Source organism: Capsicum annuum, chromosome 5 (genome assembly GCF_002878395.1).
Source record: "Capsicum annuum cultivar UCD-10X-F1 chromosome 5, UCD10Xv1.1, whole genome shotgun sequence".
NCBI lineage: Eukaryota > Viridiplantae > Streptophyta > Magnoliopsida > Solanales > Solanaceae > Capsicum > Capsicum annuum.
The window spans coordinates 63,988,748-64,007,468 of NC_061115.1; the positions used below are offsets into that span (position 1 = coordinate 63,988,748).

Here is an 18,721-nt window from a genome sequence, read left to right on the forward strand (position 1 = left end):
TATCACGAAATCCACTCAAGCCTTGCATGTCAACTCTATGGTCACGAATTATGATCATGCATTTTTATTTAAATTATGTATGGTTTCCATTCCCTGTATAAGGAGTCCCAATTTACCCTACAATATGAATTAGTTCCATGAACACAACCTATTTTTATGCACTTTCCAAGTATTGTGTGCGCTTTCAGTTCCCAGTATAAGGAGTTCAGTTCTAGCTCCCTCAGTGTTATGAATTACGTCTCACAAATTCAGAAATTTCTGACTCCCCTCATGCAGCTCGTGACCCACATACTCATGTTATGCTTTACAGTATGTTCAGTCCACATGACTCATGCTCCAATTCTAGTGATCGGCGAAACTTAGATATGTCATGTATATCCTCAGTTCAAACCATTTTGGTAAATCTATGTTATTAATACTCTAATCCTCAGGCTTCAGTTCAAGTGTCAAGTTCAATCAGTATCCATTCAATGAGCTCTTTTTGTGAAAATAGTGTAGTAATTAGTAGTTGCTTAGAAGATAGAGAGTAAATGATTCAATTTCAAAGGAGATTTTTTCATGCTTACTTTGCATGAAGGTGTAGTTATAATGATAGGATTGAATGTTGTAGTAGCATGCAAGTAAGTGAATAGCAAGAGATTGCATTTATAAGTTGGGAAAAAGTATATAGTGTGAGTATACGTTCAAATCCTTGATTTCTATCAGTCCTCATCATGCATCTATCCAAATTCAGTTACCATCTCAGTTAGTTTTAGTGTTCAGTTTCAGTAATCAGCATGCAGTCTTAGAATCAAATACTTCAGCACCAGTCTAAATGTTAGTTATCAGAAATTCATTCCAATTTCAAGATAGCTTGACAATGTTATAGTTATCGGTTACTCAGTCAGTAGTACCTCAATACCTCAATTTACAAAATGTTCCCAATAATATTAGATGCTTAGCCTAGCATTCTTGAGGTAATATAATTTTCATAAATACATGCCTAATTACCTCATGTTATCCAATCAATTATTATCTCCTATGCATAATGTTTTAAAGACTTAGTCTAGTTATTTAGACTAAGTACAAACTAGTCTCTCATACCTAGTATTAAGCTATCAGTTATCTAGTTAATCAGATAAGTCGGTATGTTTATGCATTCGTGCTCAGCACCTCATGAATTTTTTCAGTAATCTTAGTTTTAGTGCAAGAGGCTTAGTCATTTCATATTAAATGGTGTTAGTAGGCATCAAAATATCTTTCCAAATCTCAATCAAGTTATGATCTTCTTACCCAGCTATCTTATACAAACAAATTCATATAGTTTGGTTTCCATATCCCAAGCTATGTGCTCTAGCCAAAATCTTATGAAAAGATGTAATCATCCTAAGATGAACTAATCAGATAGGTGCAAACTCAACTCGGTACTTCAGCCTCTGTCATGTTCTCAAGTCCCCTTTATGCATACTTCTAGCATAATCATGGGTTCGTCAGTGCCTTTCAGTCACGTAATAGTTTTCTTAAACTTACTCAGTTCCATGTTCAAACTACCATCACAAACTTGGTATTCAGTTCATGCTCAAATCCCCATTACAAACTCGGTACTAAGTACTCCTGCATATTTAGTCATGCATTCATATACCAGTTTTGTTATGTAATCATGCATCAGACATACCTTCTCACTGTGAGAAATTCAGTTCATCAGAACATTCTGTCGTGTATTCACAAGCTAATTATCTATGCATCAGATATGCATGAATTCAGCTTATCAGTCATGCATCAGACATGCATGTTCAGTATGTTAGATTCATCTCTTCAGTCATGAGATCATGTTTCAGTTATTCATGTTTAATATGTACGTTAGTTTATCTTCTCCCCTCTCACTTAGTCTCATTCAAGGATGAATATTCTCAAGGGAGAGATATTGTAATACTTATACTTTTCCTAGCTTGAAATATTTCCCTAAGAATGTTAGAAGCTTTATTTGAAATATGAATCCACTTTTATAGTTGTGGTTTTTTGAATATTTTAACTATTTTCATTTGGAAAATTCAATAAGCTTTCTATCGATACCAAATTCGCCCAAATCCGACACTCGGGTAAAGAGTTAGAGCATTTTTAGTGAGACAGTGTATCACCTGAGCCTTCAATACGTCACAGAGATAGCTCAAATGGAAATTGTCAATTTCCATTGCAACTCTGCGATAGTGGCACGTCATGCCAAACTTCCACATCTCAAAAAAGGTGGCAACGAGATAGCTCCGCATTGCGCCACCATGCAGATTCCCAAATGTCCAGTTCGAGTGACTTGGCGCGATAGTGGCGCGTTGCGCCAATGATGAAAATGAGGAAATTTTCTCAGAAATTAAATACATGTCCTAGGGTTAAAAGGGTCAATTTTTCATTTTATATAAGCCTTATAACATGAGTTTTGGATATAATTCAGCAGTTTATACTCAATTACTCTAAAAACTATCAAGAATAAGCCCTAGGGTTTTCATAGAAGGTTCAATTCCAAGGGAATTCACCATCAAATTTCAAGAATCTCTCGTCAATCTTCGTAGAATCATGAACTAAGGTATTCATAGCGTTCATTCATGGGATCCTTTCATCCATGAAGTCCAAGAATCCCTTTTCAACTACAAGTTATGAATTTTCTTCATATGTTCATGTTTTGTATGTTCTCTTTCATGTAGATAAATGAGGAGTTGATTTCTATTCCATGATTTGATGATAAATTCCATGTGGGTTGATTAGTATAGATAAAGATTTACGAAATCTCATGACTAAAACCTTGTATGATGAAATTGGAAGTGAACCATGATGTTTAATTGTTATAATATGATGTTTACATGTACTATGCCTGTTATATGTTTGATTAAATGCCTAGATGAAGGAATATTGTCTAACTAGCATGATATCATGAAATCCCCATGTACATACAAGTTCATGCCTATTACGTGTTTTATAAAATGATCCTATGAATGTAGTATGTATTATGATGTTAGTCAAGTCTTCAAGTAAATCATGCTATGTCAGTTTCCTTCTATCGAGTTATGGGGGTACTTGTACGCGAAATATTAGTTGTGTGCCTAGATCCATGACATGTTTTCATGATACTTTTAGTCATGCTATGAACTAGTAGACTTCAGATAGACTTATGACTCAACAAAAATCTCCATGATCTCATGACTTAGTCAGTTGTTAAATATTAGTAGTATTTCTTCAGCCACGGAAATTCAATAACTCAATCCATGCTCAGTTTATTTTAGTAAATCATGTTCAGTGTTCATTCAGATGGGAGTAGGAATTAGCACCGAGTGAACCCAAGGATGGGAGCTCACCTATTATACGAGGGTGTGATTTCTAGAAGCAATCCTTGCATTCCAGAACTATGTAGCAAGCATAGGTTGAGACATCATAGCCTACTATATGAGGGTAGATAAGGTGGCTTAACCTGTTATGTGAGGGTTCCCACCATTGTCGCTCAATTAATATATTATATAAGGGTTACTCACATATTGTCCTTACCAGTGGCGTGGTATTGACACCCTTCTAATTAGGGTATAGATTGGACCCCAGCTCAGCTTTTATAGCATAATTGGGGAATGTCGGTTAGATGACTACTTTCCACAGTCTCAGTTACAGTCTCAATCTTAATAAAAGAACTCAGATAGTTCTTCAGATTTTAGGACTGACAGATACAATCAATTTAAATATAGTACAGAACTTAGATAGTTCCATCATATTCAAAAAGTTACTCATATTATCAGTTATATCAGTTCTCAAAACTCATGTTAATATTATTCATCTTCAGGACTGTTAGATACAATCAACAAGACCAGTTCTTCATAATCAAAACTATAAGACAGAGTTATTCATGTATCAGTAACATAGTATCAGTCCCTCAGTATTCAGTAATACAGTATTAGTCTTTCACACTCATCAGTGACTAAGATATCTATATCAGTAAACTCAGTAGTCAAAACTCAGTATTCAGTCCTATCAAGATCTCAATTACAGTTACGTAGTCATGTATGTATTCTTAAGTTCATATTAGTCAGTTAGTTAGTATTGTTCATGCATATGAACCATTAGCATTCAGCCTACCTCACTTGCATACCAGTATATTCAAAGTACTAATGCATTTCCACTATGGGGTCTTATACCATAGGTTTAGAAGCATGAGCTCCTTAGAACCAGTAGCATCACAGTTCAGCGATCAGAGTTAGCAATGAGTCCTCATCCTTCGAGGACTTGATTATCACATTAATATTTAAGTTTTTAGTTTATTTCAGTAGTCAGAGTTTGTTGGGGACATGTCCCATCAACTCCTTATTCAGAAAGTTTAGAGGCTTTCAGACTATAGCATGTCAAACAGTTATTTCAGATTTTTTTTGGTATTGCTATACCACTTTCAGTTTTGAACCTTATGGCCTTACAGCTTTTACGTATTCCGTATAATTTCAATATATTATTCAGTGCTTAGTTACAGATATTAGTCATGGGTTTGCTTGTATTCCTTCGGGGTCATAGGCTACCATATTCGGGGTGTTACACCCTTAATAGAAAAACTTTAAAATAAGAATTCAACTCTAAAAATCAACTAAACTTACTGGTAACAACACTGTGGGCTCTGGGAAATCATAAATGACTTGGGGAAATTATTAGAAATCTCAAAAGATTAAAATAGTTCAAAAATACAAAAAATGACCTAGAGGGTCATATAAATTTCCACTACTAAAAGGACTTTTCTTTGTGAAAGTAAAAGATCAAAATGTACCTGAAAGCTCAAATAGGTGGGTATATTGGTCCTGCTTCTCACTCTCTATCTCCAGGGTATCCTTATCAACTTGACGGTGTCTTTATTGAACCTTAACCATTGGAATCTCTCTAGAGTGAAACAACCTGACATCCCTGGCTAATCTAAAACTAGCTCCTCCAGGATGGTTAATCTATCGTTTAATTGAAACGAGTTCCACCGAAGCATAGTAACTCATCAATAATGTAGCACTAAAACATGGATACATGGAATACTAGGTGAACAAATTAAAGTTCCAATGGAAAGGCCAACTCATAGGATAACTATCTAGCTATCTGAAGTATCTTAAATGGCCCAACATACCTAGAGCTAAGATTGACCCTCTTCCTAAACCTCATCATACACTTCATGGTAGATTCTAAAAGGAAAACCTGGTCACTAACTACAACCTTTAAAGCATAAAGTTTTTGGTCAGCATAACTTTTCTGCCAGATGCTTGTAGAATATCCTAAATCACTCACGCCCTATCAAAAAACTCACAAAATAAATCATTACTAAGTGGAATAACCTCAGCAGTGTCAGACCAATGAATCGAAGGCCAATAACACCTGTCATACAATGCCTAAAATGGTGCCAGAGCAAATCCATCACATATGCATAAAGCAAATCCTCAAAAACTTAAATTATCTTCTCCCACTAATCATCGATCTTGGAGTGGAATGTGGTGTAATGATCATCCTGAGTACCAAACTCCTCCTAAAATATCCTTTGAACTATGGATGTGAATACTGAGCCTCTATCTGAAATAATGGACATAGGTACTCGATAAAGGCAAATTATCTACCAAACACAGATATAGGCTGACCTCACAAAGCTAGAGAAAATCTAAATTGGGATGAAATGCACCAATTTAGTCATCAATCTACATTGAGCCAGATACTGTTGAAACCTTTGGAAGTACGAGAAAAACCACACTTAATCTTCTAGAATCTCAACTCATACTTACATACCCACTGAAAAAAAAATTCGATCTGAGTTAATCTGGTCATATGTGCTACAATAGTAGAACATCTCTCAAAATCCTACATGTATTAGCCTATAAAATCAAAAAAAATTGCAAACCTCAATTTAAGATATAGGTATGGAAAAATCATAAATAGCCTATATATTTTTCAGATCCACAATAATCCCATCCTTAGATAATAGATTTCAAAGGAATATCACAAACTAAACAGAACTCACACTTTCAGAATTTGGGAAAGCTCCTATGATCTCTTAAAGTCTAGAGACCAATCCTAAATTAATACTCATGCTTCATTCTATTCCTTGAATAAACAATGACATCATATATAATGTGTTTCATAAATAAGATCAATAAGGTCTTAAAGACATGATTAATTAAGTCCATGATTGCGGCTGGGGCATTAGTTAACCCAAAAGACTTCACCAAAAAAATATATTGACTGTATTGAGTCTTCAAGGCTCTCTCATAAATATCCTCTGCCTGAATCATTAACTGGTGGTAACCAAATCTCATGTCAATCATAGAAAACACTGCACACTCTGAAGATGGTAAATAAATCATAAATAGAAGGAATAGGATATTTATTCCTTACAGTTACCCTATACAACTGCCTGTAGTCAATACACATATGCATGGAACTATGATTTTTCTTCACAAGCAAAACATGAGTACCCCAAAATTATACACTCGACCTAAGAAAACACTTAGGTAAAAGATCCTAAAGTTGAGAATTCAAATCCTTAAGAGTGACAGAAGCAATACAGTATGCTTCCATGGAAATAAGTCAACTGCATGATTCAAGATCAATAGAAAACAATATCATGCTTAGGAAGAAGGATAGGTAGGTTAATATGGAAAATATTTGAAAGATCAAGAAGAATAGGAACAAAATCAAGTAAAGGACTCTCTATTCTAATATCACAAAAATAACAAAGATAAATCTTGTAAGCCCTTGATAGCAATCTCCTAGCCTGAACATAAGAAATAATCCCCATCAGTTCATGGCTAAAATAATGCTATAATATAATAGAGGGTATGCAAGGAATAGCTAAGCTAACTATCTTGGCAAAGAAATCCATGACCGCATGATATGGGTAAAACTAGTCCATGCATAAAGTCACATCAAAATCCACTAAATCTAGCATAATAAGGTCAACCCGAGTATCAAACTATTGAACTATAAAAAAACATAATTTATAAACTCTATCCACTTCTAAATAATCACCAACTGGAGTAGATACACGCAGTGACAAAGAATAAGGCTCCCAAAAAAACTTTAATTATGGTGCATAATAAGTATAAATATATTGATAAGTGGATCCCACGTTGAATAAAGCAATATCTTACTGATTGCATACTAAAATCATGCATGTAATAATTGTATTCAAAGACTCTGCCTTTTGACTACTAGGTATAACATACAACTGACCATGTCTACTTTTAAATTAGGCACCTAACCAACATCCTATCGTACCTGCCTGAGGACCTCATCTAAAACCCTGGGGACTACCTCTACAACCTTGAACACCACCTTTCACTGGTGGTGGTACTGATCTAATCTATTAAACACTTTATGTTGTTGGTTGAATCATCCTAAGTTAAGGATACTCACTTAAGAAATGATCCATAGCTGCAAAATTATAACAAGCCCCGAGCATCTTGCTCTATCCAAAAGTTCTGTCTAACTGAGAATGGGCACTTCGGCCTAAAAACCCTGATTATGCATCTCTGAAGAATCGACTATCATACCCTATTTTTACCTAAGGTTAAAACAAGCCCGAAATTATGGACTATAAAATGAATTAATTTATTAAGAGTCGCCACCTAATTTTTTTTAAGAAAAAATAGGAAACCTATTTATTTGCTTAACAAGTATGACTTTGTTTAATCTACAAAATCAGTTTGAATTCTAGGTAAGGGTCCAAATTATTTTGAAGGAAAGGGGTTAGGCACCCTTCAGAATCCACAAATGTGGTTTCCTGCCAGATTTAGGTTTATTAAAAGAGAAAAATAGAAAAAACAATGTCTGTAAATATAGATATAAAATATTTATTGAAACAATATAATGTGTATGCTGTCGTAAAATATATTTATAAACAAAAGTATTGAAATATGAATGTAAATACAAGATTTAATAAAGAAAAATTGTTCGAAAGAAAAAAACTACTTTATATTTTTAATATAAAAGTATAAATTATTTGATTAAATATCTAAATAAATTTTAATATAAATATCATCAGGCTAAATTTACCTAAATACGTGATAGATACTGTGTAAGTAAAAAAATCCTCACCCAACGCCTCAAAATAAAAGTTTCAATATGATGATATCTATACAAGTGTAAGAATGTAAAAAGTACAAGTATAAAAATTTAAGCTCTTCTTTGAATGTCATTTTCGACAGGTATTTCTGAAAACCTGTACAAATACTTGTGGTAAAGATATTAGTAGCATATCAAGATAAATCAAAAATTATATGTACATATGTTTAAATAAAAAGTAGAATTTTTATTAAAAGCATTCTTAAATAAAGTTTTAAAAACTATAAATATTTCAGCATTGCTCAAAATTTATTTTTGTTACATATTTGAATATGTAAAATTTGTCTTTTTTATTTATGGAGGCCTAAAAAATAAATGAATTTTTTTTTCATTTGCTATGTAAAATTAATACCAACAATAAGGATAAATTAATCAAAATAACAATTGAGACAACACAACTCAATAAGATAATCAAAATCAATGAATGTAAACAAAATTTAACAAGCAGGAAAACATACCAATATATGTTTTAAAAGCAAATTTTTAGTTGCTCTGTTGTTGACTCTAGTTGATTTTAGTTTATTTAGAAAACTTACCAAACTAAACCAGAACAACAACAATCTTTTAAAGAAAATTTTTAATAAATATCAACTAGAGTCAACAGTCCAACTAAGCATAACAACAAGAAATATAGACAGCCATAGGAAAAGTCCGAAAACATTATCAGTCCCAAAAAAATTTAAAATAATCAATTTAAAATATGGAACAAAATATCATGAGCAACTCAAAAAAAAATGTAACAATAATTCAACAAAGACATGGAATAACTTGAAATTATGATGTGATATTTTGCTTTGCTAGAGTATTATTGGCTTGATCTGAAAAAAATGATAAACAAAATGGTAATGGCTCATCGTTTTTAGTAGAATTGAAGCTATTCTAGTTCATTGATTTGTTTAAAAATAAAGACTTAATTATTGATCAGGAAACACTGTATAATATCCTCTAAAAATAATACTATACTTCCATCTAGACAAATAGTGTAATGTACTTTTATATTTGTATAAAATTCTACTCTCAGTAATACTAAGTTGGAAGTAGAAAGTAATTTCGTACAACAGATATAACATGTGATAAAAATAAATCTTTAAGTAAAGCATAAGATAAAAATAAAAATAATAAAATATGCATAGAAAAAAATACCACTAGAGTAAAGCATTTTTCGCCTAGATCTGTCGGTAACAATGGGTGAAAGGGAGAGGAAGGAGGATGGATTGACCAGAGGCCCACACTCCGGTGATCAACTCTGATGAGACGGGGAAAAAAATAAGAAAAAGAGAAAGATCAAAGAGGGGTGAAGGCAGTAGCAGGGGTTGTGGTGTTCCGTTCATCGCTCGTCAGCCATCACCTCCGACGATAAGAGGGAGAGGGGAAGCAGTGGCGCATGGTGGGGAAGGAATCCCTTTGGAGCTCCAGTGGCAGTGAACCAGTCGAAAGTAGAAAAAAATGAGAGAAAGTGAAAAAAAGTTGTGTATGAGAAAGAATGGGAAAAATCTGATGTGGGGTTTGTGTGAATTTTGTATCTTTTGTGTATTTTTCTATTGTGTGATAAAAAAGAATTAACCCCCTCCTTTTTTATAATTAAAAATAGTATCCCTTTTTACAAAAAAATAAATTAATTAAATCCCTTTGTCCTCTTAATGAACGGATTAGACCGTTGGTCACTGTCCTATGATTTTTTCATTTTTTAACCAATGTATAAAAATTATTTATCAGAAAAAATAAAAACCTCAACCCATCACCTCAGGTGTTACCTTTTAAAAAGTGACGAGACCTTGACTTGACTGATTTGTTGCTCTGCGTATTAAAATAATCGAGTTGACATTATCATTTGCAAATAATATTAAATAATATGCAAAAAAATGAATGTCGATATATAATTACAAAAAAATGCAAACAACATAAATAATTATATTTAAAAATGTATTATGCTATAAACAATTAAAATTACAATATGTAAAAAAAAAAGTATTGCAGCGTTCCATTATGTACGTATGCAGATGATTGTGGAGAAATATTAAAATGATAATAAACTGATAAAAATCCTAAAATTTATGAAATTAAGGATGATTATCAATAAATTATGTAAAATTAAAATATGATAGTAAATTTGTAAAAATTTTAAAATAATGATGATTATAAATAATTTATCAAAAATTGCATAAAATGTCCGAAAAATTATAGTTTGTGTCATATAACGATCAGGAAGCCTAAATGCATTAATCTTTAGCATGGAAAGCCAAATTTTGGTGTCAAAAGTTTGCCTCTTTTTGTTTGAAGGAGATATAGAAGTCATCAGACAAAAACGTTGGCGTATAACCAATTTTGCTCAACAAAAAAATATTTTTGATTAAAATTCAAGCGAACAACAATTTAGAGTCGCTATTCAATATGTCCTAATTTAGGGCGGATAGATCCAATTTATTCATAAATTATATGCCTGCAAAATTCTTTAAACTAAGAAGTAGTGCTCAATAAAAAACAAACAAAAAATTAAACTTGGTTTTTTCTTTTTTTTATTCTTTTGAGAAATTTAAAAGACAACTTGAATTGCTTAATTAATTATGAAAAAAAGTAGTAAAGAGAAAGATAACATACAGTTCTTAAATAATAAAATAAATATATTGCGATATGTTTAGGTAAAGAGAAATATGACATACAATGCTTAAATAATAAAATAAATGCATTGCGGTGTGCAAGTAAAGTTAAAAATGACATGCGGTGGTTAAAAATATGCATAACTGTCTTATTAAAGGGAAGAATGGCCCAAGGTGTCCTATTTAAGGGTGGACAAACCCATGTAAAATAATTATTGATTAAAAATTATTTAGGAATGGAAGTGTTCGCATATTCCCGATGTTTCTTTCAAAATTGTCCCAGTATCGAGTTGTGATATGTTGTGGAATTCAAGATTGTGTACTTATTGGGGAGAAAGAATGTCTATGGGGTTGTGATGATCGAACTTTGTATAGAGATTCCTATATATCTCGACTACCATGAGAATCAGGTCGATATAGTTCAAAAAGAGAAAATAGGATAAATTTTGAGGCAATTCCAAAAATTTGCCAGTGTATGATTTATTTTGATATTGTCTTCTTGAAAAAACTCTTGAAAATATGTATGAAGTCTTTCAATTTCCTATGGAGACTGATATTGAATGTCTTCTCCGGTTGTCTACGAAGACTGAGCCTCTCAACTAGTGAGGTGACTAAAATCTAATATCTTTCTCGATTGGCGGAGCTATTAAAATGTTAAAGGCTCAAGACTGGAAGAACAAATGTAATAGCCTCTCGATTGGTGGAGATATAAAAATTTAAATAAATACTCAAAGATGGATGCTTGACTGAAAATAAAATGTTGATATTCACAGATATATTATTGAAAGAAAAAGCCAACTGCTCGTATTTAAAAAATGAGATGTCTTGAATGAAAAGTATAAAAACACGCATGTGAAAGTGGGACCCCTTGAATGAAAGGTAAGAAAAAATGCCCATATGTGAAATTAGGCATCTTGAAAATAGAAAGAAAGAAGAAAAAAATTGAATTTTCTTGGTAAAAAGTATTGAAAGATGAAGAAAGCACAATCGTGTCTTGATTTATGTTGGTACCAATAATTAGTAGTGTGCATATGAATTCCGCCATCTCCTTTCCAACTAATTGAGATCAACTTTAGGGTAACTCCTACAGTTTAAAGTGGTACCTCAAGCAGACCTAAGTATCGACAAGATTTGTTCATCTTGCTTCAAACAAAGATTTTGAGCTAAGCTTATTCGTATGTTTGAAGTACCCTCTCCATAAAGAAAGTCCAATTTTGCACATATCTAATCAATTTTCTTTTAGAATTTGGGGACGTTTAGAGAACTACACTCACACTCAGAAGAAAATTCAATTTACGCAATTATGATATCATATGCTTGACCTTCATGTAAGTATCCACTAATGTGAGGAAACTTGGAATAGGATGTTGGAGGACTTGTTATCGACATTTAATGTGGTTTGGGTACGGTAGGATAATATTTTATGTGAAAGTGATTAATTCCTCAATGAGCATTTCACTGTATTTGTGCTTTGACGTGTGATCTTTTTAGTTGTGTTGCATTGCCCCTTATTTTGTATTTGCTTCGACTTCTTTTAAATCTTATGTTGGAGCTTTTCCTTTTTTTTCAAGAAACTATATATATTTTTTTATTTTCTCTTTTTTTTTTGTGGGGGATTTGCTTCTTTTGAAGTCATTTTTTCATTTTTGTTCATTTGGGACAATATATTCTTTTCAGTTTGTGTCTTTGATCTTGAATCTTTGTACGTAATGTTCACGGATTTAGTGTGCTTAATGAGGTAGGGCCAAGAGAGGGATAATGCAAGGAAGCACTCAAAAGGGTATAGGCACAGATGCGGTTGTCCAAAAAATGATTTTAGGTTTAAAAGAGGGGATACTTGGGATTAATTTCATTTGGTGGGCTATGAAAGGGACAATTGGGTCAAATAAGGCCTACGGTCCCTTCTTAAACCAAGTATAACTCAGAATTTTGCTTCAGAAGACATTTAGGTCAAGTTTTAGATCAACAATTCAATGCAATAAATTAAACTAAAGATCTCCACACATTTCACATGAAATGATGAGGTTGGTTTCATTCATCTCTTAAATGTATGCAAGAGAATTTTTTTAGTGTTATTTAGGTGTGATAAAAGGTAGTAAAAGAATCTATGGTTTACTATTAAATTGATCCTTTACATCATATTAGTTTGTTCTTCCTCATGCAGACTCCTAACTGTATTGATACCAACTAAGTCAAAATTTTATTATTTTTTCTAAAACAATGAGACTGAGCCCAAATGATGGTTGCCTATGTATCTTGTGAAACCAAGAATTAGGTCTGTGTAGTTCAGAAAAATTTGTGAAATAGTACATGCCATGTATGATGGTAAAACAATGACAGTCATCCTTGAAAATAATATGAAAGAGGACGAGGAAAGAACTACTTTTAACTTCAATATTGTTCTGATCAAATGATCGAAAGAATAAATGTCAACCATAGCGATAACTTTGAATACTTTAGTGTGTTAACAAGATTCAAAAGGTTAGAGATTGAAGAAGTTATGTCATTATTTCTACGCAGTTGGAAGAATTGTTATTTACTGAAAAAATGTTGAACCCTCGCTTTTGAGAGTAAGGATTGATACACCACAAAATTAAAGGTTTACAATATTCGAAAGAAGATGATAGGTATTCTCGAATAAAATTTAGTGAGGATCTGCAGGTAGGTCAGCTAAGCACTAATGTCAATGATATTTGGATTTAAAGAGCATTTGATTTGCGCTCTTGAAGACCTTTGAAAAGCGTCCTTGAACTATTCCAGAAAATTTCCCCTATTTAAATATCGAACAAATTATTCTATAATAGTTAAGACACCAAACCCTAATGTAGGGTTGCCTATGTATCTTTTTAGGACAAGAATCAAGTCAAAACATAGTTCAGACTTACACGCGGTTATCGACAACATTGCTAAGGTGCATCTTTTAACTGATCTACCATGCAAAATAAAGGTTAAATAGCACCTTTCCATTCATGTATAATTGATTTAGAGAAAATAAATATGTGTAGAGACAATAATATTTCAAGTATGTACAAAGACTATAATAATGTGTCACTTAGGTCTTGAACCCTTCGGATATAAAGTTGACCAATGATGCATGCACCTAAAAAGGTGTTATTTTAGCTATATCCTACGTTGACTGAGTTAATAGGCATAGACTTGAATTTCCTATATGAGAAGGCACGTGATCCCATGACAGTAAAACTCCCGCTCACCTCATGTATGTGCCGACTCACTAAAGTAAGGTTATTTGAAAGAATTTTGGAAAAGTACAATGTATAATCTGCATGTACAATGTATGTGAGTCTCATCTTTTCGGAGTAGAGAAACTATGAACGGAATGCCAATTTATATAAAGCAATAAATTAATAAATAATTTACATAAAATAATAGAAAATAAATAATTTATGCCACACAAATAAGATAAATCAAGACAAATTTTGAAAAATAAATAATAGTGTATAAGAAATATAAATATTTACCTAAGTCTGTAATGGTTAGAACCTTGTACTCCCCAGCAGAGTCTCCAAACTGTCATACCCTGTTTTTATCTAAGGTTAAAACAAGCACGGCCTTATGGACTCTAAAACAATTAATTTATACAGAGTCGCCACCAATTTTTTTTAAGAAAAAAATAGAAAACATATTTATTTTTTAGCAAATATGATTTTATTTAATCTACAAAACCAGTTTGAATTCTAGGTAAGAGTTTAAATTATTCCGAAGAGAAGGGGTTAGACACCCTTCAGAATCCAAAAATGTGGTTCCCGATAAGACTTAGGTTTATTAAAAGAGAAAAAGAAAAAAACTTAGTGTTTCTAAATATATATATATATATATATATATATATATATATATATAAACAAATTATATGAATATGTATGTAAAGACAAGTTAGAATAAAGAAAAATTATTCTACAGAAAAAACTACGTAATATTTTTTTAATGTAAAAAGTGAAAATTATTTGATTAAATATCTAAATTATGTTTAATATAAATATTAACGGCCTAAATTTTCCTAAATGCTTGATGGATAGTGTGTAAGTAAAAACATCCCCACCCAATGCCTCAAAATAAAATTTTCAATATGATGATATTTGTACAAGTGTAAGAATGCAAAAAGTAAAAGTACAAAAATTCAAGCTCTTGTTTGAATGTCATTTCCGACAGGTATTTCTGAGAACTTGTATAAATATTCCTGGTAAAGATGTTAGTAAAATATCAAGACAGATTAAGAACTATGTGTACATATTTGTATATAATAAATAAAATTTTCATTAAAAGTGGGCTCATTTAAAGTTTTAAAAAATTAAAAAGATTTAATCATTGCCCAGATTTTTTTTTATGTATGTGTATATGTAAAATTCATCGTTTTATCTACGGAGGCCTCAAAAATCAATGAAATGTTTTTTCATTGGCTATGTCAAATTAATACTAACAACAAGGATAAATTAATCAAAATAACAATTGAGACATCACAACTAAATAGGATAATCAAAATCAATGAATGGAAACAAAACTTAACAAACAAGAAAACTTACCAATATAATAATTAACATAAACTAAAGCAGAATAACAGTAAGCTATTAAACAAAAGTTTTAATAAATATCAACTAGAGTCAACAATCCAACTTAGCAAAAAAATAAGAAACAGAGACATTCACGAAAAAAGTCGGAAAACATTATTAGTCCTAAGAAAATTTAAAAATATCAATTTAAAATATGGAACAAAATATCACAAGCAACTCAATGAAAGAGACATAACAATAATTCAACAAAGAAATGGAATAACTTTAAACTACAATGTGATATTTTGCTCTGTAAGAGTATTATCGGCTAGATCTGAAAAAAATAATAAACAAAGTGGTAATGGCTCGTTGTTTCCAGTGGAGTTGAAGCTATTGTAGTTCACTAATTTGTTTGAAATAAAGACTTAAATATTGACAAGGACACTGTTTAATATTCACTAAGACTAATACTATACTTCCAGCTAGACAAAAAGTGTAATGGACAATTATATTGGTATTCTTACTAATAAGATAACAATTCTACTCTTAGTAAAACTAAGTTGGAACTAGAAAGAAATTGCGTACAACATATATAACATGTGAAAAAAATTAATCTACAAGTTTCAAGAATGTAAAGCATAAGATAAAAATAATAACAATAATATATGTAGAGAAAAAGATACCACCAGAGTGAAGCATCTTCCGACCAGATCTGCTAGTAATAATTGGAGAATGGAAGAGGGCAGCGGATGGATTGACCATAGGCCTACCCACCAGTGACCAACTCTGGAGAGGCTTAAACAAAAATAAGAAAAAGAGAAAGAGGAAAGAAGGGAGAAGGCACTAGGGTTGGTCGTGGTGTTCCATTCGTCGCTCGTCGACTATCACCTCCGGTGAGAAGAGGAAGGAGGGAAGCAGCGGCGCGTGGTGGTGGAGGAATCCGATGGAGCTCTAGTGGCAGTGAATCGGCCGGCAGTAAAAATAGAAGAGAGAAATATAGAAAGAGGCATATGTGGGAAAGAATGGGAAAAATCTGATGTGGGGTTTGGGTGAATTATGTATATTTTCCATATTTTTGTATTGTGTGTCAAGAAATAAATAACCAACAAAATATTTATAAATAAAAGGAGTCCCCCTTTAAACCAAAATATAATAACCTAAATCTCTTTGTCCCCTTAATACACGGTTTAGACCGTAGGTCATTGTCCAATGGATCTTTCCATCTCTTTTAATTCTTTATCTAAAAAATAAAAATCTCAACTCATCACCTTAGATGTCACCTTTTAAAAAATGATGAAACTATGACTTGACTTATTTGTTACTCTGTTTATTAAAATAATTGAGCCAAGATTTTCGTTTGCAAACTATATTAAATAATGTGCAAAAATATGAATGTCCATATAAAATTACAAAAAAATTCAAATAACAGATATAATTATCTTTAAAAATGTATTATTCTATAAAAAATTAAAATTATAACATGTAAAAAAATTTACGTGTAATTAACTGTGAGGAAATATTAAAATGATAATAAATTGATAAAAATTCAAATATTTATGAAATTAAGGATAATTATCAATACATTAGGTAAAATTATAATATGACAATAAATTAGTAAAAATTATAAATAATGATGATTATCAATAATTTATTAACAATTGCAAAAAAATAAGTGAAAAATTACAGTTTGTGCCATTACAATTAAGATGCCTAAATGAGTTAATTTCAAGAATGGAGAGCCAAAATTGGGTGTCAACACTGACTACAACTCAAGCCATTGTAGTCATTATAGATGGACTAATGTCCATCCGTGATCTGAAGTGCTACTTGAATGGGCCTACCAAATTGTCACGCCTCAAATCCTATTGCGGCGGACAGGCACCCATAGCCGTAAAGGCCAAAGAAAACCCATTCATAACCTTGTACTTCCCATGCATGTAACTATGACAACCAAAGGTTCTGAAAAACATAATATTATGTATCGATGAGAATAGTTACACATGCAAGCACAAACTGATATATACAATACTTGACCATTTGGGCCACCACGTCTAGAGACAAGACACTACCATAACTTTACATTAATATACAAAGACTCTAAAAGATACATAGACTTAGTTAGGGTCGGGACAAACCCCCACCCTACTCTTGACTTATTGCACAATACCAAAATATATGGAACAGACTCGAAAAGATCCGAAGCAATCTGGAGCTCACCAATAGCAGCTAGATATGTTGGACTCCTACTGAGGAGGTGCGTTTATCGAAGCACCTGTGCCTGTAGCATGAAATATAGGTCCCCCATAAGGGGAATCAGTACAAAAATATATACTGAGTATGCAAGGCGGAATAGTAACAATACATTATACAAAGGCTCAATAGAAATCAGATACAAGTGCATAAGTAGTACTAGTAGACCATCTTTAAATATACTTGTGGGACTACGTACATTACGTTCCTTTTTTTGTTTCATTACCTTTCTTATTTCATAATCTTTGTAAGCCATATATAATGAAAATGACCAGCTGATCAGTGGCAAACAGATAAACTAGGATCGGCCCATGCTAAGCTTACGTCCCTGAGCTGCCACCTACATATAAGGATAAAGATCGGCCCATACTAGATGTATGCCCTTGAGCTGCCACCCATATAATAAAGTTATCGAGATTGGCCCATGCTAGGGTTATGCCCCTGAGCCGCCACTCGTTTTATAGATTTGTGTTAGTTTATTTAGCATTTGATATTGTTACCTTGGTTGTCATGAAATTATGCTTTCATGAACCAATAATTTAATTATCTAAGACATATAAATGGACACTTAATTCAACTACAATGAGGTAGGGAGCTGTTGGCATGCAAATAAAGTGTTTAAGAGGTGAAAATAACACATGGATCTTATTTGAACAACCGGAGAACTCCTGAAATTTTCTTGTGAAGATAGATGCGCCGGTTTAATAATCAGAATATATGGTGGCATTCTAATATGTTAGAGAATGGGGACAAGGTCATTGGCTATAAATGTCTGATTTCATGTCAAAGAGTAAAAATATAGCATGCCTTACGTACCTGGTTATTTAACTCCGAAAGTAACCCGACTTGACTTCCCGCATCTTAGATTACTTATCTACAATAGAATATATGGTAAACTAGTATTAGCAACTAATCAACGCATTTGAGATACTGAACTTCACCAAAATAGTAACCGGCCAGTAAACACGTAATATATCAATCAAGGGTGTTATTTTAACTCTTTTCTTCTCCAATTACACCCACATACCATACATGTCCTTGTAAGATCACTAAAACTACCTTATCTTCATTACACCCTCCAAACAACATGCAAAATAAATTGGGCAGTTGACGTATACAATTACTAATTCGGTGGTGTATCACTGCAACCATCTTCTATAATTCAATATAAACTAATCACACCTTTCCCCAATTGAAACCGAGCATCCCCCAATGCAAACACACAAAATAGTCTGTAAAAAAACACCCCAATCGTCATTTAATAGCAACCAAATATGTCCAATC

The 18,721-nt window shown here is 32.3% G+C and overlaps 1 long non-coding RNA gene across 3 annotated transcripts in view; it reads right to left on the reverse strand.

Moving 5' to 3' along the window:
* The window catches only part of LOC107870695, a 43,369-nt gene extending 27,063 nt beyond the window's left edge, over window positions 1–16,306 (reverse strand). The window contains exons 1-4 of one of the 3 annotated variants that reach the window (XR_001674282.2): window positions 15,871–16,306; window positions 14,162–14,220; window positions 9,840–9,882; window positions 6,038–6,736 (exon numbers count right to left, since the gene is read on the reverse strand). This is a non-coding gene — a long non-coding RNA (uncharacterized LOC107870695). Of the gene's footprint in view, window positions 1–6,037; window positions 6,737–9,839; window positions 9,883–14,161; window positions 14,221–15,870 lie in introns of those variants that run through there. The other 2 variants (XR_001674281.2, XR_001674279.2) reach the window with 2 other exon arrangements.
* Window positions 16,307–18,721: the final 2,415 nt, after the last annotated feature.